Source organism: Cupressus sempervirens, chromosome 10 (genome assembly GCF_028749045.1).
Source record: "Cupressus sempervirens isolate cs-2001-9-10 chromosome 10, ASM2874904v1, whole genome shotgun sequence".
NCBI lineage: Eukaryota > Viridiplantae > Streptophyta > Pinopsida > Cupressales > Cupressaceae > Cupressus > Cupressus sempervirens.
This window is the reverse complement of record NC_143127.1, coordinates 178462743-178479490: the sequence shown is the minus strand read 5'-3', so window position 1 is coordinate 178479490 and position 16748 is coordinate 178462743.

The window sequence follows — 16748 nt, the reverse complement described above, 5'->3', positions numbered from 1 at the left end:
AAATGGGTTCTATTAAAGAATCTAATATAAATTCAAATAATGTATCTAGATTCTATCAAAACATAAGATTTGTGGTTTGAACTTATCTCATCACTTACACATAATAACAATACCCACCTTGTCATGTGGACAGTCTTGGGGGAGAGGTTGCAATATTGTATTTGGATACACTTGATCACTCTTTCTCTCTCCCTCTCTCCCTATTGAATCTAATGAGCCAACTAGATCTAGTCTACATTTTAATGTCTCAAGTATTGCCTCATGGTCTGACTCGTGAACTTTCCAAAGAATCTTATTATGTGGTTTTCCACCATATTTTATCAAGTGGACATTTGATGTGACAAGATTTGAATGATGAAGAATCTTCCTCTTTGTTTGCCAATCCTTGAATAACCACAAGTTAGGGTTCTTCATGGAATATCATCTAAGCCATGTGCCGATTACAACCACCGCACCAACATTGTACTCCAAACCTTCACCATCTATAACTGAGTGATCCAATTTTTGTTTGGCTTGGACACAACAATACAAATAATAATCTACCCCTTCTTCATTTTCTTCAGGTGCTATAATAGCAAAAACATGGCCTGCAGTGACAAATGTACAAAATGTGGTCATTAATTCAAAAAATACTTAGGTAAAAGTTATAAATATATATATATATATATATATATATATATATATATATATATATATATATATATATATATATATATATTACTAGATTGCACTAGATTAGACAAGCAGTCAAAGTCAATAGACGAATCCATCTCTACCATTTCTAGTGCTTGTGGGGGACAATAGATGTCAATTGGGTCCAAAACTCATATATCCCATTCGTCCACCCATTCAGTCGACTCACACTCATCCCAATTTTTCTCTGCACATGATGGACAATATCATGCCATTTTTCGTGTGTGGATACTCCATGAACCTACATCAGAGCTTCTAAAAGAGTGCAACTCACTTAATCTTTTTAGTGTAGAACAATCCTGATATGGTGCAACATTAGTATTATCTATCAACCAAAAAAATCTATGAACTGTAGACTCACCTTCCTTACCTAGACCAATTGTAGTGTTGCACCACTAGACAATGGATTTTGCACCTGTCAATATTGCTCCATCTTTGTACTTTAGTTCTTCACAAGCTACGGCTCTTTTGATGCATGCGCCTATACCATCATGCTCTCCCTTTCCATGACCAGCCTCTATAAAATTCCACATTTATTGAATTCTACAAATCCTGTGCATCCTGATCAACCAATATAACATCTGTGCATTCTTGAATTGAGATGCACAATTTTCTGGCCAAATAATGTGCTGACGATATGTTATGCCCCTATTAACAAAATCTCCATAAAATAGATGAAAACAACCCTATACAAACTCTATAGAATGTGATCAATCATCGCTAATGTAAAAATGGTGCTCCCTCAAAATCTTCCTATCATCCTATGTACTTGTAGGTGAATGCATGAATGTTATGTGAACAAATATGGAAACCAGTTGAGAAGTATAATACTTTTCTTGCACCTCATTTTGTGGTTGTAGTGCATAGTTCTCTACAAAGTCTACAACTAAAACAATGGTATCTAGTGGAAACATATCCTTGAATAACTTGAATTGCAAATTCAACCATCAAGCTCTATGTGTATGCCTTGCATACTCATAAATAATCTTTTCACAAAAAACTTCATGAACTCATACACTAGAATTTTTTCAATGACTAAATCACATCTTTTACCTTGTTTTCCATCTTTTAGAGCATATGTCACTGTCTTAAATTTTTTGTAATCTAGTATTCATTTCCAATTGCATGTGTACTATCCATATGTTGAGAAGTTGATAAAATTTGCAAAGAACCACAAAATAAGCATGCACCATCCAAGCATGATGTCTTGTAAAATTGTTGGCCGTCCCCTATTTCACGTAAAATGTTGGATATGAATTCCCTTGAAGATCTTGGTGGCTCATTCATCTCACAATGATGCAAAACAAACTCAAAATGTAAAAACAACATATATGCCTAAAAATATCAAAATGGTTAGAAAATTCAATATGTATCCTACAACAAGTTGTGCACGTGTGATTTATCTTCACATAAAAAGGTTTACCCATCTCAAAAAATCTGACTTATTCAAATTTGAGGATACATACCAATAAATTTTGCAAAAATTATTTCTGAGTTGTGTCCAAAAAATGTTTCACATGTGGGTCACAATTTTGGCTACCAATCCTCCTTACAACATCTCTTTGATTAGAGGAAACATGTATGTTATTTTTCCAAAAATTTTCGATCAATGATTTCAAAGCTTCACTAATTTCTTTATCCTTTCGTGGTAGTCTACCACTAAATGTCCATAACTCATTTTTTGTTGGATCTTCCAATCTCTCACACCTTAGCATGGCTCTCCTTAGAGTACCTCTACCAAATTTCAATATTTTTCTTGTCTTTCTCATGAGTCAAGCTTTCTTCATTTGGGTACTTACTATTGTTGATGTAAGTACTCGTCTTGTGATATTACTATCTTTGATGTGTGATTTAGAACCCACTTTTTCATAAGCACTCATTAGATTCTTTACAATATTTTTTTCATTTGAATTCTCCATTTTTCTTAGCCCAAGAATCTTCACGATAGGCCTAAATTTCAAATTCCTCATCATTTCAACAAATAATTGGCATTGACCTGTAATATTTAATTTTTCAAAAAATAATCTCCACATATGATTATGCCAAGAGGCGTCTATACAATCACAACACAAATACCTAGCACGAGAATATGCCAAAAAATATTCTTCATCAATAAAAAAGAATTGGGAGCGGTTACAAACTTCCAAATTAAATATTAAAAAATAATTTTCGAAATAATAGCTGACCAAAATAATAGGCTCGAAATAATAGGGCTCGATAAAGTAGGGCCCGAAAAAATAGGGACCAAAAAATAAGGCCCGAAAAAATAGGGGCGAAATAATTTCAATATGATTTTTTTTTTTTGTTAAATATAAATTTGCTTGCACATTCATGTTTTTTTTGTGGGGAGTAGGGGAATTTGAAACAAATTCATGGAAATTGAAGAGACGTCTGTTGGGGGGATATGATGAGCCTCTCAAAAGTTATAAAACCAAGGCTCCTCATTTCATTTTCATTTTATATTTTTGCAGGAAGGAAGAGGTGGAGGTTATTGGAGGATTAGATTGGAGTTTTTGAATAGGAGCAGATTGAAGTTTTCAAGTAACATTTTTGCAGGTGAGATTTCTATTTTTTATTTACATTTTCATTTAGATTTAGATGTAGATGTAAATTGAAATTCAAAATTAGTTATAATATTCTACTTTGATTTAGATTTCAATTTTAATTAATTTCATTTAGATTTAGAATTCTGTTCATAACTATTTAGGCTTGCATTTAATAGTTTAGTCTTGCATGTTTGATTTAGATTTAGATTTGTATTCAAAATCTATTTGATTTATATATTTTATATTACTTTTCATTTACATATTTTAAAAGTGCATGTTTCAAATTAGTTTTATATTTGCATGTTTCATATTAGTTTTAGATTTTCATATTTCAAAATAGTTATGGTTTGCATGTTTTAGATTTGAACGTTTCACAATAGTTTTACATTTGCATGTTTCTAAGTATTTATATTTTCATGTTTCAAAGCATAATTTTATCATTAATCTGGATGAGAATGCCACCATATCAATACAATTTATAGTTTATTAAAGTTAATGATTTATTTAAAGTAGATGAATCATATATTTAATATATATTTTAACATTATTGAATTATAAAATAAAATAAAATTTTCAAAATAATAGCTAGCCAAAATAATATTTAAGCCAAATGGATGCCGAAATAATAGAACCTGAAAAAATAAGGCCAAAAAAATAGAACACAAGAAAATAGGGCTAAAATAACTTAATTAAAATTTTAAATATAAAACATTTTCTTTTTGTTAAATATATTTTTGCATGCACATTCATGCTTATTTTTTGTGAGGAGTGGGGGAATTTGAAACAAATTCATGGAATGTCAAAAGACATCTATTGGGGGATATGAGGGTTCTCTCATAAATTATAAAACAAATGCTCCTCATTTCATTTTCATTTTGTGTTTTTGCAAGGAGGAAGAGATGGAGATTATTGGAGCAATTAGAGTTTTTTAACAGGAGTAGATTAAAGTTTCATATAGTTTAGCCTTGTATGTTTGATTTAGATTTAGGATTCAAAAGCTTTTTGATTTAGATATTTGATAATACATTTCTTTTTTAGATTTTTAATGTGCATGTTTCAATTTAGTTTTACATTTGCATGTTTTACATTAGTTTTAGATTTGCATATTTCAAAATACTTTTGGTTTCCATGTTTAGATTTGTATGTTTCATAATAGTTTTATATTTGCATGTTTCAAAATATTTATATTTTTAATGTTTCATAATTAAATTTAATCGTTGATGTGGACAAGAAGGTCACCTTATATTTAAACTTGTATTTTTTTAAAGTTAGTGATTAATTTAAAATAAACGAATCATATATTTAGTTTATATTGTCATTATTTAATTAGATTATATATGTGGCTACTAAATATATTAATTAAGAAAGAAAATCATAAGTCTAAATAGATTCCTTAATGATAGGGAGATTTATTGATTACAATTCTTAATCATTGCAATAAAAATTGCATTAGCATTATTAAAAATTCAAAAATATCTAATGTTCTCACATCATCATGGAGAAATAATTTTCATAAAATTGACTCTTATATTTTCTTTCACACTTTTAACATCATCTAAATTGTTGTGTTGGGACTTATAACTTCCCTTTCATGAATTAATTTTTTCACTATTTGAGTCATTTGTATAACATATATCCAAAATTTGACCATAGTTGTACTCCAAATATTCCAACACCACACCTAAATCTCATACTTCCCTTAACCCTGTCCCTTATTTTAGCGTAACATTTAACCACTGATTAACCCTAACAATAACACTGAGTGTCATATAAATGAAATTGTAAACCTTGGATCCTAACTATAACTCTTACTCTATATATGATTGTACTAATCATTTAGTAAATTATATACCTTAACCTAACCCTATATGTATAAGTATCTAGAATGGCAGCACAAATGCAACACAAATGCCCAGCACGGGAATATGCCCAGCACAAATGGCAGCACAAATACCTAGCACGGGAATATGCCCAGCACAAATTGTAGCACAAATGCCCAACACAGGAATATGCCAAGATTTATTGTCAATAAAAAAGAATTGGGAGCAGTTACAAACTTTCAAATTAAATATTGAAGTTTTCGAGTAGCATTTTTGCAGGTGAGATTTCTATTTTTTATTTACATTTTCATTTAGATTTAGATTTAGATGTAAACTGAAATTCAAAATTAGTTATAATATTCTACTTTGATTTAGATTTCAATTTTAATTAATTTCATTTAAATTTAGAATTCTATTCATAACTATTTAGGCTTGCATTTAATAGTTTAGTCTTGCATGTTTGATTTAGATTTAGATTTGTATTCAAAATCTATTTGATTTGTATATTTTATAATACTTTTCATTTACATATTTTAAAAGTGCATGTTTCAAATTAGTTTTATATTTGCATGTTTCATATTAGTTTTAGATTTTCATATTTCAAAATAGTTTTGGTTTGCATGTTTTAGATTTGAATGTTTCACAATAGTTTTACATTTGCATGTTTTTAAGTATTTATATTTTCATGTTTCAAAGCATAATTTTATCATTAATTTGGATGAGAATGCCACCATATCAATACAATTTATATTTTATTACAATTAATGATTTATTTAAAGTAGGAGATGATTTCCACAGCTAGTCAAATTGTGATGTGAATATCAGGATTTAACTGTGTGATTTTGAGTCAAACTCGATGACCCATGTTTCATGAGTAGTGATTCAACATGAATCCATCTCTCATGAGAATAAATGGAACACTTAGCACTCATTGGATCTAGGTGATGCTCACAGGGGTGAAGCACTGGTGCTTCACCCCTGTGAGCATCACCTAGATCCAATGAGTGCTAAGTGTTCCATTTATTCTCATGAGAGATGGATTCATGTTGAATCACTACTCATGAAACATGGGTCATCGAGTTTGACTCAAAATCACACAGTTAAATCCTGATATTCACATCACAATTATTTAAAGTAGATAAATCATATATTTAGTATATATTTTATCATTATTAAATTATAAAATAAAATAAAATTCTCAAAATAATAGCTAGCCAAAATAATATTAAGCCAAATGGATGCTGAAATAATAGGACCTGAAAAAATAAGGCCAAAAAAATAGAACCCAAGAAAATAGGGCTGAAATAACTTAATTAAAATTTTAAATATAAAACATTTTCTTTTTGTTAAATATATTTTTGCATGCACATTCATGCTTTTTTTTTTTTCTGAGTGTGGGAATTTGAAACAAATTCATGGAATGTCAAAAGACATCTATTGGGGGATCTGAGGGTTCTCTCATAAATTATAAAACAAAGCCTCCTCATTTCATTTTCATTTTGTGTTTTTGCAAGGAGGAAGAGATGGAGATTATTCGAGCAATTAGAGTTTTTGAACAGGAGTAGATTAAAGTTTCATATAGTTTAGCCTTGTATGTTTGATTTAGATTCAGGATTCAAAAACTATTTGATTTAGATACTTGATAATACATTTCTTTTGCATATTTTTAATGTGCATATTTCAATTTAGTTTTACATTTTCAAGTTTTACATTAGTTTTAGATTTGCATATTTCAAAATACTTTTGGTTTCCATGTTTTAGATTTGTATGTTTCATAATAGTTTTATAGTTGCATGTTTCAAAATATTTATATTTTTAATGTTTCATAATTAAATTTAATCGTTGATGTGGACAAGAAGGTCACCTTATCAATAAAATTTGTATTTTATTAAAGTTAGTGATTAATTTAAAATAAATGAATCATATATTTAGTTTATATTGTCATTATTTAATTAAATTATATATGTGTTTTATTTAATATTTTTCATACTATATATAGATTTTTATTAATATTTATGTTTGTAATGTTTGAAAAGTGGAAGACAATGCCACCATATTTCAAACATTACAATCTAACTATTTCATTTGAAATAGTTTTGATTTTTATTTATGTTATTTTGAACATTATTCATTTGAAATAATTTATGTTAACTATTAATACTTTTTCATTATGATTATTTCCATATGTTGATTTTTGTTTATAAGTTTGCAGGTTACTATTTGAGTTATGGATACCTTGAATAGAGAATCAAACATTATTGGATACTAGAGCCTAACTACTTCAATGATCTCAGATGATTTCTTCGAGATTGAGTTTGACAAATGCTTACAAATAATTAAAGACACGCACACAACTATAATTAAAGTTGTAGAGAAGCAATATTTCCAATTAACTATGTTGAGGAAATGGAAGAAATGTATATGGAAGATGCATAAAAATTTCTGTGTGACACATCTACAAAAGTGGATGGGTTTCCCTCAATGATGAGAGTATTTCACAATCATTGTTCAAATAAAGGTCACAAAATAATCCTAATCATTGAAGAATGTGATATGTATTTACACCATCACAGATATATTTTTTGAATATAGTTCATTCTTGTCTTCGGTTTCAAATTTTTAATTCTAATTAGTTGTATTGGCAATTTTATTTCCCCATTGTTCAATGTAACTTTCATGGAGAAGAGGACAAGACAAAATAAATTTATTATTGTACGAAAAATTTCTTCAATGGATGTGGCTACTAAATATATTAATTAAGAAAGAAAATCATAAGTCTAAATAGATTCCTTAATGATAGGGAGATTTATTGATTACAATTCTTAATCATTGCAATAAAAATTGCATTAGCATTATTAAAAATTCAACAATATATAATGTTCTCACATTATCATGGAGAAATAATTTTCCTAAAATTGACTCTTATATATTCTTTCACACTTTTAACATCATCTGAATTGTTGTGTTGGGACTTATAACTTCCCTTTCATGAATTAATTTTTCCACTATTCGAGTCATTTGTATAACATATATCCCAAATTTGACCATAGTTGTACTCCAAATACTCCAACACTAAACCTAAATCTCATACTTCCCTTAACCCTGTCCCTTATTTTAGTGTAACATTTAACCACTTATTAACCCTAACCATAACACTGAGTGTCATATAAATGAAATTGTAAACCTTGGATCCTAACTTTAACTCTTACTCTATTCTTTCTAACTTTAACTCTTACTCTATATATCAACAAACAATATTTGAAAAGGATTGCACTAACCTTTTCTATAGAAAAAATATTCAAAATGCTTTCAAATAGCATATCCAATGATTGAATTTTGTGTTTGCTAGCTTCAAAAAGTCTTCAAATAGTGTTTGCTAACTTCCAATAGCCTGAAACCTATGTTTTCTATCAAAACAATAGACAAAAAGTAGAGAATGGATGAAATGGGATCCAAACTTGCTTTGTGACCATTTTTGGGTGATTTGACATAGTGCATACTTCCCAGAATTTACTTTCCCATTGTTATTTCCAACAATTGGTATTGGAGCCTTGTTCTCTGGAAATAAAAGCTTTACAACTTTGAGGAAAGATCTTGAAGATGAAAGTCTACAAGTTGGGAAAGACTATTGAGAACCAAAATATTGAATTACAGCTTGCCCTACAACAACTGATGGAAGCAAGAGAAGAATTGTATCATTCATTGAGGAGAAGGGAAGAGATAGCTATTGAGAAAGATGACACTCATTACCAAGAGGAAGACACTACTAAATTGTTTGCAAATACAAATTCAAGTGAGTTTGATGCAACAGTTGCATATTTTCTGGAAAAGAATGGTGCCCTAATTGAAGAGGTTAGAAATCTTAAGATAGAACAAGAAGTTCAATCAGTATTACTATGTGAGGTGACCGAGTAGAAAAATAAAGTTGAGGAAGACAAATTCATGATTGAAGATGAGAAAAGATAATTAAGCAATAGAGTAGAAGAGAAGACATCGGATGTACAAAAGATTGCTAACATGCAATTGGATACAATGAATCAATTAATGATTGCAAATCATGAATTGAATGGAAAGGAAATTGAGATCACAACCCTAAAGTTGCAAAATGAACAACTAATGAATTAAATGAGAAAAGAAAAGGAATTTGCTAAAAGTATCAACAAACCTAGCAAAGCCATCAAATACTTTAAGAAATTGATGAGATCTCCTAGATCTAACAATGATACTACTAGATTGGGATACACTAGTACTGAGGAAGGAGAATAATCTAAAAGTGGTGAATAAAGAAACAAAAAAGGTAAGAACTAAAAACCCACTTGTTATAATTGTGGAAAGTTAGGTCATACAACAAATGTTTGCAAAAGCAACAATGCAAATCAAAACCCTAAGCATAAATTCAAAGGTTACTATCATAAGTGAAACAAGCAAGGACACCAGGAACATGAATGAAGGACCAAAACCTCAAGCACATAGAGATTTGAAGGATATTGCCACAATTGTCAGAAGTATGGATATAAAGCTTATGAATGTAGATCTAATGCCAACTGGACATCAAACAAGTAGACATAGGTACAACAAAATGAAAAATCCTACAATTGGGATTACAACACAAGGTACAGTTGTCATTGTTGTCAAGAATATGGACATGTTCTTGAGAATTGCATCAGAACACATTTCAGAGTCAACTACAATAGATGGTTGACTGAGACTACATGCTTTAGCTATTTGAAGAGTGGTCATTTTAGCATAAATTGTCCAACTAGATCACTACCACCAAACAATAAAGGCAAAGAAAAGGTCAATGTTGAGAATTTCAAAGTGCAAATGAATAAGATATGGAAGAAGAAGGAATATTGTAGCACATTAAGTTCAGATAAGGTCACTTCATCCAATGGATTAGGTGATCACGTCACCCCCAACTAGGTAATCAAAAGGTATGTGTGGTATTGATATTTTAATGATATATTTTATATCAATTCCAAGAATGTAAGATCTAAAGAGCTAATATATGCATGAATTAAGATGCAATGTATTGGTTAGAACTTGGAAGAAATCTATAGTTTTGTTATTTTTCATGTTGTTGCCAAGCATGAAAGGTTTCATAGTTATTACTGAGCGTGATTGAAAATTTAGTTGTTACCAAGTTATGAACGCATGGTAGTATTGGCCAAATATCCTATGTGAACTGAGCGTAGTGGAAACCATATGTATGCCCAGTGTGTTGGAGACTCTATGATGATAGAGCTTAGAGCAGTGTAAGCATTAAGCATTTATTACAAAATTATAAGAATTATATAGTCATTTCTCAACTCATTTTCATTCACTAGCATTCAAAGAGAGCATGAAGAGAATGAAGGTGAATTGCAATAGAAGATTCTTGCATTTGCAAACTGAATTCAACTACAACTCAACATATTCATTAGATTGGAAAGGTATTTTACTGGCGCCAAGTTTCATTATTTGAATTTTAGTGAACCTTAAGTATCAAATATGGTAGCTAGCTCTTGTGTGAGTGTTAGGAAGGAAGGAAAGGAAGTTTTTAATGTACAATTAATTAGTAATGATCTAAGGTAACTACCTTTTCAAGAAATACTTGAAATTGCTTATAAAGGAGACCCGTTTGGTGCATTATCAATGATACCACCAAAAGTTCTTATGATTCAGGATGTTAGGTGTTGTCATACATGCAAAGCTGGAAGTATAGGAGACATGGAGATAAGGGATTTGTACAGTTAACTTTGTGATGATGGAGTCTTAAGGGAAGAGAATAAAATTATAGAAAAGAAAAGGTTGACCCATGCCCTAGATTTCCCTAATGTATTCAAGACTAAATGGATAAAGATTGTGCTCAGTAGAATACATGATGACTTTGTATGGTTGGAAAATGGACCAATTAAGATGACTAAAAGGATCATCAATTGAGTGATAGGGTACCCTACCCTAGATAGACCTAAGAGCACATAAAGTGATTCCAAAGAGATAATTAAGAACACAAGTGCAGTATGGGAAAAGAGGGGAATGTCTATAGATTCTATCCTGGACCCCCTAATTTCCTTTGTTGTGAGAGTGATAGCTCACAAGTTCTTTCAATCTAGTAGACCAAACAATGTATCCTACATGGATGTAGATTTGGGATAGAAAAGAGTGAAGAGAGACCACACTTATAACCTTGTCGAGTTACAACTTCACCAACTATCTATAAACTTGGAGGCCATAAGGAAAACAAAGTGTACATCTTGCAAATTTGGCCCTTTATTAGTTTGTATATATTTTTATGTGCAGAACACATTTCCTACATTTAGAAAAGTTGCTTGGAAGACCAATAGGTCTATTACAGTTTAGATTGATGAATTCATAGAGAAACTTGGAGATAACTTTGAGTTAGTAATGACTAGTTATTTTAAGGATTTTAAGAAATCTATGAAATAGAGACTAAGGATTTATGTTTCACTAGTGGAGAAACATTACAATAATTTTTGCTTCTTAGTTGATGTAGATTATACATATGTGCAGGAAGCTATTCCTAGGGTCAGATGGCTACTGGTAGAAGAAATAGATAAAAGTGCCACCTCATTTGGGAACTATGAGGAAGCCAAGGCTAGAATTACAATTGACTTGAAAACAACTTCTATGGTAAGGAAAGAAGAAAAAACTTGTGAAGAAACTAAAAGAGAGATTTGGAAAAGGGGGAGAAGAAGAAGAACATGAAGATGATGAAGAGGAAAAAGTAGTCCTAGCACCATTGGCACTCACTCAAGGACAAGAAGAAGATGATGAAGTTAATGAAGAAGGTGTCGAGGGAGAAGAAGTTGAGGAAGCACCTAAACTAGCTAAGAAGAAGAGAAAGGATAAGTGTTAGAAATTCTTTAGAATAATTGAGAGGGGGGGGGGTGAATCAATTATTTAAGGTCCAAATGTCCTATTCAAACTTTTCACAAAGTATAGTGAGCCCATTCAACCATTTATTCATCCAAGCTTTAACTTTTCTAATCAACAAGTTACTATAAATCAACATGCAAGCATAACACATAAGAAATCAACACATAACACAATGATTTATGTGGAAACCCAATTTATGTAGTAACATGCTACCCCATTCTCACTCTTTTGAAGTGATGCCCTATGAAAGGCCTACCCTGTTAAAGGCTTACAACACATTGTCAACTGTGACCTTGTTAGAGGATTTAACCACCCTATTAGAAGTGGGCCTGGTTAGAGGACTTTAGAACATTCACTTGGAATGCCACACTGTTAAAGGATTTACAAATGGCTATTAAACCAACCTAAGTCCATAGGATTTTTAGGTCTAATACAATTGCTAGAGATTATTAGAAAATCTTGACTTGACTACAACATGCAACTTATCTTGTAGATCTTAGATCACTTCTCAGCTCATACCATTGCCTGGCCTTCAATCACTACAACTTTGATAACTTGCCCTCCTTTCAAGCTTAGTCTCCTTGAGTCTCCATGCTCAATGTACCAGTGTAATCATCTCAACATAACCACTTATAGAAGCAAAGCCTCTGTGCTCCTCCTTCTCCTAGATGTCTCCTCCTTGACACCCTTCTAACCACTTCGTAGATTTGGCTCTTCAGTAGCAACAATATCAAAAACATTTTCTTCTTGGTCTATGACTCCTTAAATAGAAGTCATGGAGTCCTTTTCTTGCTCAATTCTTCCATTCTTTAATTTTGATTCATATGGATTGGGTAGGATTCATTGCATCTAACCTATATTTTGTTTCCTCTAGAAACTTCTTGAATAATCCTTTAGAATTAGCTCAAAAATGGTTTACATAGATTTATGTGCCACCAGCTCATCATCCTTATCTTCCAACTCATTCACAAAATTCAAGGTAACTACTTTGTTAGCTCAGATTTGGAAAATCTTTGTCATTTGAAATAATGTAGTAGCTCAGCACTATTGAAATACTGATTCTTGGCACATACTATGTTACTCGACATCAACTATGTTTTTCCTAATGCTCGGCACCAACTAGGATTTTCTGATGCTCGACACTTGATCTTCACTCGACACCTAAAGATCACTCAACACACACTAGAATTTCCTATTACTTGGCTCCAACTAAGAATTTTCTTGGCTTTAACTAACTTTCTCGGCACCCACTAATGATCTTAGTTTAAGCTTTTACAGTCAACCTTGTTACACCTTCTTCCTCCAATGTTTCTAAGTGTGACCAACATCTATATCTTTGAGTATGCTATCAATACATCATTTGACCATTGTCTTCATTGATCCTTGCACTTCATTACAACATCATAACTCAACCTTTCCCTTAGGTGCTCTTGTTACATCTTGTTGATCAAATCCTCTTCATTAATAAATTAAGTGATAGTACTTGGATCTTATAAGAAAATGTCATTCCTAAAGATAGCAGGTTTGACATTAATGACAAAAAAATGATAGAAAACATTCTTTTAACAAAAAAATTCCTTCTTTACAATAATCTCCCTCTTTGATCTTCAACGAATGAGTTTTTCAATCAGATTTCCAACAATCTCCCTATTTGACATTGATGGCAAACCAAACTGATCAACCATTAAGCTAAACTATTCAACCACAAGCTTACTAGGTTGGAATAGTAAGTCAAATGCCAAAAAGGAAACTGTAACTTCACATCTCCTTCTACTATTCTAATTTCTTCATTTCTGCTTCTCCCTCTTTGTTGTTGTATCCTTGTGCTTTGTTTTTCTCCCTCTGTATTGCTCATCTTCTCCTGTTCTGATCAACTTTTGATTATGTCTATCAACTTCTCCCTCTATCTTAATTTTAATTAGTATTTCCCTCATACTTCTGATCCCCATATCATGATCATCAACATGTGATCAGTTTCTAACAACTTCTCTTTTTGATTAGTTTTTTGATATTTCTCCCTCTTTAACATCAATGCCAAAGACATATTAGCATCTTGGTATGTGAGTGTAGATTTTTTAGGTTAATTCTATTTCTCCCTTTTTCACCTTTCTTGTGATTGATTTAGAACTTCAGCACTTCTACTACTTTAGGCATGAATCCTAAAGTAAACACCCTCTACATCAATGTGTAAAATCTTCAACATTCAACTAATTTGATGCAGGGCAGTCTTGTTTTTGCTTTAAGTAGCCTTAGCTAGGGGTATCACCCCTAACTTACCTCTAAGATACTCAAAAGAATCTTTAGGTAGTGCTTTTGTGAAGATGTCAGCAATCTGTTCCTTTGAGCTAACATATTCCATCTTCACTTGTTTGTCTTCCACCAACTCTCTTACATAGTGATACTTGATTGCAATATGCTTGGTTTTTGCATGCATTACAGGGTTCTTTGATATGTTGATAACACTTTTATTATAAAAAAAAAGTATCACAGGCTGAGTTACCTCTTTCTTCATACCTTGGAACAAATGTTTGATCCATACAATATTGGTGCAATTTATAGTAGCTACAACATATTCAGCTTTAGCAGTAGATTGTGAGGTGCAACTTTTCTTTTTGCTAGTCCATGTAATCAACTTGTTTCCTAAGAAAAGTGCTCCTCCACTAGTGCTTTTTCTATCATCAATGTTACCTCCCCAAATTGCATTAGTGTAGGCTCTTAGTTCAAAATTTTCACTCCTCTTGTAGTACAAGCCAAAGTCATTAGTTCCTTTCAGGTACCTCAGTATTCTCTTTATTGCCATTAAGTGATTTTCTTTTGGATTTGTAGAAAATCTAGCCACTATTCCAATAGCTAATGCAATGTCTAGTCTACTATGTACAACATATTGTACCTTTCCAATCATTGATCTATATAATATTTGATTTACTTCTGCTGACTCATCATTCTTGGATAGCTTATGTCCAGTTGCCATTGGCGTGCTAACTGGTTTTGACTCTTCTAATCTGAATGTTTTGAGTATCTCCTTGATGTATTTAGATTGGGTCACAAATATGCCATGCTTCAATTGATGTACTTGTAATCCAATAAAGAATTTGATTTCTCCAAACATTGACATCTCAAATTCATGTTTCATTTGATCAAAAAAAATATTTGCATAGAACATCTTTTCCTCCAAATATTATATCATCAACAAATATTTCTGATATCAAAATGTCTTTACCTTTTTCAGCTTTGATATACAAGTTGTTGTTGTCATCTATTCTCTCAAATCCTATCTTTACAAGATATTTGTGCAATCTCTCATACCATGCTCTTGGTGCTTGCTTTAATCCATAAAGTTCCTTGTGCACTTTGCAAACCATGCCATTGTTCTTCTCATTTAAAAATCCCTCTAGTTGTTCTATGTAGACTTCCTCTTCCAATATACCATTCAAAAAAGTAGACTCAACATCCATCTGGTAGACTTTGAAACCTTTGTATGCAACATATGCAAGTAATGTTCTTACTCCTTCCATTCTTTCCATAGGGGAAAATGTTTCCCCATAATCCAATCCTTCTTCTTGTGCATAGCCTTTGCAAACTAGCTTGGCTTTTTTTCTTGTTATCTAGCCATTCTCATCAAGTTTGTTTTTAAACACCCATTTGGTACCAATCACATTCTTATCAGTTGGTCTACGAACTAGACTCCATGTTTTGTTCTTTTCAATTTGATCTATCTCCTCTTCCATGGCTTTATAGCAGTCATCATCTTGTAGTGCATCTTTCACTATTTTAGGTTCAACCTTGCTCAACAGACATGACTCATTCCTAAGTCTATTCATTGGTCTGGCATCCTTGTCACCAATGATTTGATCTGCAAGATGATGTCTTCTCACATACTTGGCTAACCTTGATTTTGTCCTTCTTTCCATGTTGGATCCTCTAGCTTCAGAGTCATTTTGTTCTTCTTTATCTCACACTTCATCATTTCTTTCATGTATACTATTTTTAGAACTAGAATGTGCATTTTCTATATTCTACAGCTCAGCTTTTGAATGCATTTCTGCATTCACTGGTTGTGACTTAGTAGATACTGAAATTTGTTGTTGATTTCCAACTTGATTTGTAGCATTGTCTTCAATAATCATTCCTTCATAGAAGTATACAAAGGATCTACAATCCTCTGATTGCTTGGACTCATCAACTTGAACTTCTACATGCTCATGAAAATTTACATTTGCACTCTCCACAATCTTGTTAGTTTTAATTTTCAAACACTTATATGCTTTGCTTCTAGTGGAATATCCAAGGAATGTGCTTTCACCACTTTTTGCATCAAACTTGCCATTCTAGTATCTTTAAGAATATAGCATTGACAACCAAATACTTTGAAATGTTTGACATTAGGTGAGTGACCATACCACAATTCAAAAGGTGTTGCATTTGTACCTTTCTTGACTTGAACTCTATTCAGTGTGTAGATTGTAGCACTTACAACTTCTCTTCAGTACTTTAGTGCAACATTTTTCTCCATTATTATTGTTCTAGCATAGTCAATCACTGACCTATTCCTTCTTTCAGCAATACCATTCTATGGTGGAGTTCTTGGTGTTGATTTTTTTTTTTGATACCTTTTTCATTGCAATATATTTCAAATTCTTTTGATGTGAACTCACCTCCTCCGTCTGACCTTAGGCACTTCAGGTTCTTTCCTGTTTCCTTCTCAACTTTGGCCAAATACCACTTAAACATTTGAAATGCATAAGATTTTTTCTTTAAAAACATAGCAGTCATCATCCTAGAATAATCATCTACAAATAGCATTATGTAT